A 9,564-nucleotide genomic window follows, 5' to 3' on the forward strand; every position below is an offset into this window, starting at 1 on the left:
GGTTAAGGTGAACGGAGTGAACTTAGTCTCTCTCTTAGACATCGGAAGTGAAGTTTCACTAATGACTCAAGAAGCGTGGCAAAAGGTGAGTGGTTATGTGTCTCATCCTCGGTTATTTTTTGCATCGAATATCACTTTAGTAGATTATACGGGTAAAGGTAGAAAAGTTCTTGGTCAAATTGAAATCTTGGTGAACATCGAAGATATTTAAATGAATATACGAGTATTTGTTGTGAAAAAGATGAGCCAGGACCTGCTGTTAGGATTACATACACCCGTAGGTGAGGACAATATGCAGTCAGTAACAAGAGAATAAAACTGACCTGGTAAAAAGGAGAAGATGAGGAAGAAAATGATAGGTTTCTGCCGAGTAATGGGTATAAGAAAACTAAAATATTGAGCTTCTCCTTGTTAAACTAAGACTGGATCTATTGTGGAAAGTAAATATAGACAGTGTAGATTGGGTGAGATATGCAGTCTGTCAAATATATAATAGCGTGAAGATTACATGAGTAAAAATTTGTAACAGTGGGAAGAGCGTGCAGGTGGTCCATGACAAGTACACTTGTGTAAACTAGGTTAATGCGTAATTACAATAAATCAAATATGTATCGGAATTTACATAATTTATTGCAACGAACACATACATTAATTTATAATACGGTAAATGGTGTTCCTGTACTAAACTGGCATAACAGATTATCACACGTTAATCACGCGCGAAAGGCAAATATAATAGCATGTACCTGCTGCAATCGTTTCTTACATTCATTTACTCAGGCTGTAGCACGTGATCCTCACCGGCTGTAACCTTCATCTACCGACGGCGATAGGTATGAGTAATTCATACAGAGATCTAGAATTGTAGCGATTGGGCTCCCTAGCATATTTTTGCCACTCCACAAATTTTATTTAGAGTTTATTAAGAGTTCTGGAATTTATAACTCTCTTCGGAATAGTTACGTATTGCTGATTGCAGTAGTATTGTGTCGCACAAGTAACTAATTTTGGCATCGCCACGCTACTCTACGCTACTGATCATGAGATAAATATGTGTCGTCTATGTATCTAGCGAATCCTTCACCAAATTTTTCCGTTCTCAGTATTCTTTAGAGTGCCGTAGCCAGCGCTACTGTTCCATTGATGTATCCTACGACACAACAGTAAATTCCCATTGTTTACCTACAAAAAGTAAATACTGTGATTGTCACGAATCAGGATGTAATTGTATTGCATGGTAACTCTGAACCAAATCCAATTCTGACTAAATCTTGAGATACCAAATTTTACTATATATGTCATCAATCGGTTCTTCCTTCAATTTCTTAGTCGGACATGTTTATTCATTTCTCTCAGATCCAAATATATTCTGATATTGCCCGTACCCTTTTTAGGAAGGACTAATATGGGGTTAGAATATGCAAATACACTTGCTTGTAAAATTCAGTCTTCACATATGCCTGGATCTCTTCTCTAACTTGAGGTCTATACTTAAGTGGAAGACGATATTGCTTTCATGCTATGGGATCTTGTGTATTCACCTCTACCTTGTATGTAAACTTATTACATCGTCCAGGATGATCTCGGAACATTTCGCTGAATTCCTCCAGTAACCCCTTCAACACTTCTTTCTGCGTATGATTTAAGGAATCAGCTGATTCAACACATTCATGTATTTCTTTCTCTCAGTAAAACGATTCGTCCACTCGATTCTGTTGTCTGCCCTTAAGTATTGTACCACGTAAGTCTTCCATACTTTCTCCAGTAGTTTCTTCTTCTGGAATAAGAGGAAACGTACGACTATTTTACGCACTTCTTGTCCTGGAATTCTAACAGTTCGATGATTAAAATCCAACATGGCCTAATTTCTCCAATGCATCAATGCCCAATAAAATCTCTACACTCAGCGAATGTATGACAATTGCCCTGACGTTAGTTCGACCATCAGGCACTGAAACCATTATCTCAATCTGACCTAACACTCGCTTCACCCTCCCTGCAGAATCGAGCAATGACACGTAACTGGCAAGTAACAATTGACGGTGAATAACATCATGACTAGCGCGCCTCCATGCATCCCGAAACATAAAAGACACTTCACTGTCGCTGTCCAATAAACATTGGTACTGAACTCCACTTCTGGAAATAATATTGCCTGTCGAATGGGTACTTGAATTATCCATAACATCTTGACTTCTTTATCTTCCACATCACTGCGATAATCGTTTCTTCCTCTGCGGTGCGGGCAGAACAAATCAGTTACATATGTCTTGCGGTCCTATCCTCTTCCACATGCTCTAGATATGAACCACTATCGATGCGTGTTAATAGTTTTCCGATCGACGGTCAAGACAGGTCATTACCTTGTGTAGTCGTCGTCGTTGGATGTTTAAAATGGTGTGCGACTCCGGGACTGTTATTTGAGTTTACATCACAGGGTTGGGTTGAAAGTGTTTCAGGCTTTCAGTTGCGCAATCTTATTTTCTTTTTCTATCTTTCTTCCTACCATTCCATGAAGATCGTCCTTTTTGTTGTCTTGATTAGGGATGTAAAATACCTGGGTATTTATATCAGCGGGTAAATACCCTGGGTAAATACCCGGGTATTTACTCAAAACGGGTATTTTAGTGGGCATTTTATGTTTTAATTATCCATAAACGGATTTTATCGATGTCAATGAAAAATATAATGGTCACTTGTATCACATGCAAGGTGAATACTAAATAACCAACTAACTAATCATTTTTTTTAGTAACTAAAGAATGAATTTGATATTTATTAAGTAACACATTTCGGATTTCCTAGCTACTTACCATTATTTTTCTTTCTACTTACACTAAATTTCCTTCTCCTACCCTTGATGGAAAATAAATGTCCATTCTACCTGTGAATTCTTACCTTAGTATGCCTCTGAGGCGTCCAATCAGCTACGCGGTAGAATTCGATAGTGGATCAAACCAAGAGGAAAATATAAAATTTGTGACAGAACATAACTTGACTAACGAAAGTGGTCAGTTGTCACCACACCAATCATACACTATTATGAAGTATTCTGCCTGTCAGCAGCTCCAGGTATTAATGACACGGAATTTAAGTTCTTAAGTTCGCGTTTGATGAAACTGTTTTCTTCATTTTTCTCATCTGGCGTATCTTCTTTCATCTTACAATACTTTCTCCTTTTTTTCAAGTCACTGATGAGCACACTAACTAAACTATTTAAATAACAGCAGGATTTCTGTTATTGAAATGAATAACCACGTTTTCTTTTAGTTTACCAAAGTTATTAATGGCGGAAAATGAATTATTTAATAATTACTTTCCCATTTTAAGAATCTAAAGTTTACTACAATTTTATACTTTAAAAAATTTAATAGTACTGATGAAAAACTACTTTTATTTGATAATTAAAAAAAACTGAACTGCTATTCCAGATACAGCTGTTTACTTTCTTCACGCAAAATAATATTATTTTTAGTATTTTATCTATAGGCAATGAGATGTACTGAATTGTCAATTATGCAAAGAATTGGACCAATAAATTTCTTATGTTTTACTCCTGGTTTACTGAATTAATAAATTCAATCTGTTTAAGAAATTAGGTTGTTGATATATCAAAGTAAAGAAACTCGGCTTTAGTATGTAATAACCTAAAAAATACTTAGAAACTAAACAAATTACACATTTACGGAATTTGCCATTCTGTAAAAGTAATTGCTTGATTACGAAAGTTGCAGAATAATCAAAGTAAGTAAATTTAATAAATCGGTTGATCAAATTATTTATTAATATGCCGTTGAAAGAAATTTATCCACAAAATAAGGAATAACACTTAGTAAAACACTTAAATAATTAATTCCTGATTTTTAGAAGTGTTCACTAAATTGAGTTTAACGCTAGCACTAATGCTTTAAGTACTTATTGGAATAGCATATTTAAAATAATAATGTGATAAACAACGTTAAGCCGTATAGTAACTCAGTGAAGCTAATATTTATACTTTAAATTATTCAGTATAGAATAGCAATTAACCTCTACCATATTTGGGGTACTATAAAATGACCACAAATTTTACCATTTTATTCTGAATGAACCCTAAGATCACAGTCGAAATCATCACACAGTTCGGAATTATCGCAAACTTTACATTTAAAACTGGGACTGTCTCCCAGAGATTCAGCAAATAGGGTTTATATACGATTTCTATGTATACAACCTAATCACCTAATCTAAGCCTCGAAGTCATACTATGATTTCTTCATTTTTTTAGGTTTTGATGAAACTAATCCAAGTTTAAAAGCCGTTCAGACCTTAGTGAAGAAAGGGCGTAGGTGGATAAATGTAATAAAATGGCCCCAGATCAGTCTTGAGACGACAAGTGAGTCTCCCTGTAGGTACCCCCAGAAGACATTAATCTCTCATGCTTCAACTCTGACTCTGATTCACAACTCTGACTTTTTCGTGAGCAATGACGTAAAATCGGAAAAGTGGTATGAATTATTTCTCAAGATTGGCTTGATCGATGTTGTTCAAACTTAGATGTGGTATAGGTGTTCACGAGTGCTTCGTCTGAAAAATGAAGCAGCTAACCCCCACAATTTCCCTCCTTCCAAATATTTGATTCAATATTTTGATCTCCTCTATGACGTTCTTTAAGAAAAATTATGAAAAATAATAGGTTTTGGATGTCGCTTCAACCCTAGAATAACTTATAATATCCACAATTTTATCGTGGATGCGCTATGGTCGATGCTGCCTGCAAACCTACACCGCACTGAACGGGATCAATTGGTTATTATTTTGGATTTTTACTCGTGAATGAATAAGAAATCACGCTCGAAAGACCACAAAATCGCCAAGGCTCCATTTGGTGGACTATGGCACTCCCACCTCCATTTTGGGTCAAAGTGAAACTGTTGATATTGGTGTCTATTTCGTATGAATATGAGATCCATATCTTCAGTATGAATATGAGATCCAAATTGCCATTAGTTTCCCATAAGTACCGCATTTGATGGTACCTAAAGCTTCAATGTGAGCTGTTATGTAATAAAATGAATGTTATCTATCAAGTATACTTATAGTGCCCAATCGAGGTAGAATCACCTCAGCTGTGAAGAGAATAAACATCAATAAGAATGTAATGTAATGTAATATTTGTTGTGGTGTCCGTAGCGGTATAGAACCGTTTGCATTACATTTTCTTATATTTCTTGGATGAAATGTTTCTTTTCGATTTCATTGAAAGGTTTTATTATATTACATTGTTGTTCATGGTTGTTCTCTTCCCAGCTGAGGTGCTATCACCTCGATTGGACACTGCCCTGTAGGTATATGTAATTTTTTATATGACAGCTTACACTGAAGTTCCAGCCACTCTCAAATGCATGCCTTACCAACGGGGAGAGGGGTTCATGAACCCACTCCTATTTGTAGGGTTCTGCATGGTAAACCAATAGCCACTGAGGTAGAAATGCAGTTGAATTCTGTTCTTAACATTCTTTCTGACAATGCTGAATTTTCTGCTCGGGTAGAGAAGCAAAAGTCAGACTTCAATTGGTTGTGGGTTCGACGAACATCCGCTTGGTACCGTAAGGGTTAATATCCACCTTACTAAATTAAGCTATACTAAACTGTTTGCAGTTTACGTTTGTGACTGCATCAATGTGGTTCACAAATGGTGACAAAGAACCCAATGATTTACTTGAATAAGAACTAGTAGTTACATTTGTACATGAACCCAGCGATAGAGTTGCAGGGCTTTCTTTTGACACAAACATCAGAGATGTATATTTCTAATAATTCAGCTATTTCTTTCGCAGATGACGTACTTGCAACGATATTCGAAAAAGTACTGCATAATGTTGGTTCTTGAAGCCGTTTCATATGAGCTGCGGACTTGAAACACTTTTTCAAATAATTTGTCATTTTACTGATATTCCTAATTTTATATTTTTTATTACAGAACTTACAAACAACATCTTTGTTTTTGGCTTAAAAGAACTGCCACACACGACCTTTCTTCTTCCATGTGTTATGCATTTTAGTGTAAAATATTGGTAGTGTAATACTTGTAACAATTTCAGTAACTAATAAAATACAGAAGAAACGTCATCGGTATGGTTAACAATTCTTAAAACTTCATAATAATTGAATTTTCGTAAAATATCCATTTTTTGGGTAGGTAAATACAAAATGGGTAAATACCCAGGTAAATACCCATTTTTTATTTACCTACCCACTGGATATTTACCCGACCCACATCTCTAGTCTTGATACAACATATGTCTCCTGAGGCGCTACGCCATGCTGAAGAGTCACTCGATTTACCTTATTGTTGTACAGTAATTGACTGATATATATTTTTTTCATTTTTATCAAATCTCCTAACTCCACCATTCATTAGATACTCTACTCGCTCAATCTTAGCTAAGAAATCTGAAAAGGAATATACCCGTGACAAGACTAATACCTCCATGTATTTCCAAAGTTAGGTCGGCAAGATGTCCTTTAGAATGTATAAGGTTCATGTGTATTCGGACATAATTCTTGTAATAGCTCTAATTTGTGTTTGGCAAATTCCTTAACATTGGATACTTGCGAAGATCAAAGCTCTCATTTCTACATGCAGTCAATACACTTCCCACAACATGGGAAGATTGAAACGTCTCTATCAATTCATTCGTAACTCCTGATACGATGAAAAAGGCTTCCTTTGTAATTTGAACCACCTCTTCGCCGAGTCATCAAATAATAAAGGCATTACTCGAAGTAACTGTTGATGGGACGAGTTCGTAATGGCAGCTTCTTCCTCAATTCTTGCAAAGAATGTTGACACTAAGGGGCACAAATTTGGGTTGTCATTTAAATTTTGCAAAGTGCTTTATTTCTGTCAAGTTAACTGGTATCGGCTTTCCTTCCTATGATGACTTTTATCATTGAGTACAGTATGACGTCTGTGTCACTTGGTGTTCCATAATACATTTAATCTGTTTTCTTCTCTTCCTGGATCTCCCATATGATACAAACTAGAGTTATGTACATTATTTTTCTTCTTTCTTTCCTGTTGACCATGGCGAGCTTCTTTAATACAGGTGCTGTATATCACGATTGGGAATTTCATTATACATGACATCACTGTCTGAATTCGTTTTGACAGCATATATTGTTCTACTTCTTAACAAAATGATACAGGTATAAACAGCAATATATCAAATGACTCGTGTAGAGGAATCACTCCTTCAGTTTTCTTGTTGTTAAGTAAGACTTCTCACCTGCCATGTAGGTATTCAACGATACTTCTATACAACACTCAGGTAAATGCACTCGCTATCGTCCTAAAGTACTTCTTTCTCTCTTAATATTCTCTCAGATATACTTCCATACTTGGTAACCTATCAAGGTAAATAACTTCACTTTGTGTTCATGGATTATTTACTGTATGAGTCTCAAAATCTTTATAATATATATGCGACCAACTGTTCTTAGGACAGTATATGTCTTCAATTATGAGGAATCACTTACCTTATTGTCAACTTTAAACGTGAATAATATCTTACCTTGGTAAGCAGTAGGTAATCACGCGATTATTATAAATCCTATTTGACTAAAGTGAAGATAATGTCATTGACTGTATACCTTATGCATTTAATATGATTAATACAATAAAATATAATCTTTATATTCTTTATTGACTAATATAACTACTATCTTTTAATAAAGATGATATAATATTTTTTGTATTATTTAGGATTCTACGCTTATTAATTATAAAGCACTCAGATGAATAAAACAGTAAAGAATACGCACATGACTCAAATGCAATATTAATAGCATCATAGGCACTTACTTGATATATTACTGTTAGGAGTTTAGGATTAAGATTTCTGGGCTTACGGCATCTATGGCCATTCAGCCCGTCACGTATGAGGGATGACGATCCTCGGCGAGCTCACTATCCTGGGAAAGGGAAGGAAACTCGCGGCCTGGGACCTATGTTAGGTACCACCGCGGCATTTGCTTGATGTAAATGAAGAAAAATCAGGGAAACCTCATTCAAGGTGGCTGATCTGAAAAAGCGTTTTACACTTTTTGATCTAGTGCCCCCGAATCGAACACTTTTTTGAACGTGAATCGAACACGGGACCGCTCGAACCGGGGGCGAGAGCGTTAGTGATTGCTCTACGCGAGTCATTTGATATATTGCTGTTTATACCTCACTTTCACTACTGGATGACTTTAATACCCTCGCATTTCTTTATGTGTATTAATGGCTAAATCAATTCTCATTTATAAATTGGCAATTATTAATATGAGCAAATATCAGCATATACATTATCACTTTTACACTAATATTCCAGATATATAACATGTAGGACGTTCACTTTATATCTGAACACTTCTCATTCATTAATACTAACGGATGACTATTATACTTTGAGACTTTCTTAATACCACTACGTTGAGTTCCACTTCTCTTACTAAACAAACAATGCACCTCCTAATTATTCGAATATTTATTTCTCACATTTGGTACCGGATCAATAAACACTAGGTTATAAAACCCACTATTAGTTGTAACCTAAACGTAAAAATGTTTTCTGACATTAACAGATGATGCGTATATACTTAGATTTTTCTACAACTATACTTAATCTGACTTCTGACCATGTTTCCTCCTTTGTTCTGTTTCCAGCATGGAAAATTCTCCCTTGTCAGAGTTGGATCTTCCATCATTCCCTATTATCCGTGTTTTCAACGTTAATATTATTATTATTGCCCATTTGACTGCCAATATATACCTTTAATCAAATTGACATGACTAGAAACCCAAACATGAAGTGGGTACTTGAAGAAATCATTCAAAGTGGTTAGACGTTTTCCTGATCAGAGAAAGTATGAACTCGATACAAATTACAGTCATTCTGATATTTTATCTTTCATCTCTACCCTCGCCATCTGATAATGAGAATGCACTTGGATTTAAACGCCATTAGGAGGGTCACTTTTCATTTCAGTATCCCCTAAACCCATCAATTATACACTATCAGTCATTTTTACTTGTCGCTCCTTCCGACTCCCAGCTGTTGGGATCTGTTACACCCATAGTATTTTTACAGATCGGAAGCTATATGCTACTCCAGACGTTCTGGAGTTGCACTGAAATATATATTCAAACACATACATCCGAATATATATATGGATGTAAGGGCAGTGCACTAGTCTAAAATTTTCGGAGGGTATTCAATTTGAGTTGAGTTGAATTTCAGTTTAGCGTCCCTTTCAGCAGCGAGGCTATGTGAGACGTGGACCTACTGATTAACGTGGAATCCAAACCACATGAGCTTCCGTCGGAAATCGAATTCGGGTCTCCCGCGCCAAAGGCGCGTACGCTAACCGCTTAGCCATGGAGGAGCTCTATACGCTGTTTTATGAATATCTATAATTGTGATAAAGACCATTGAAGGTATTTTTAATGAGCAATGTAAAACGCATGTATTAATTCATTCAATTAAAATGTAAAGGATACATTACTGTTTTGTAGTCTAAAAGGATTCCATGCTATTT

This window comes from Thermobia domestica, chromosome 2 (assembly GCF_964235325.1).
Source record: "Thermobia domestica chromosome 2, izTheDome1.hap1.1, whole genome shotgun sequence".
NCBI classification, from domain to species: Eukaryota; Metazoa; Arthropoda; class Insecta; order Zygentoma; family Lepismatidae; genus Thermobia; species Thermobia domestica.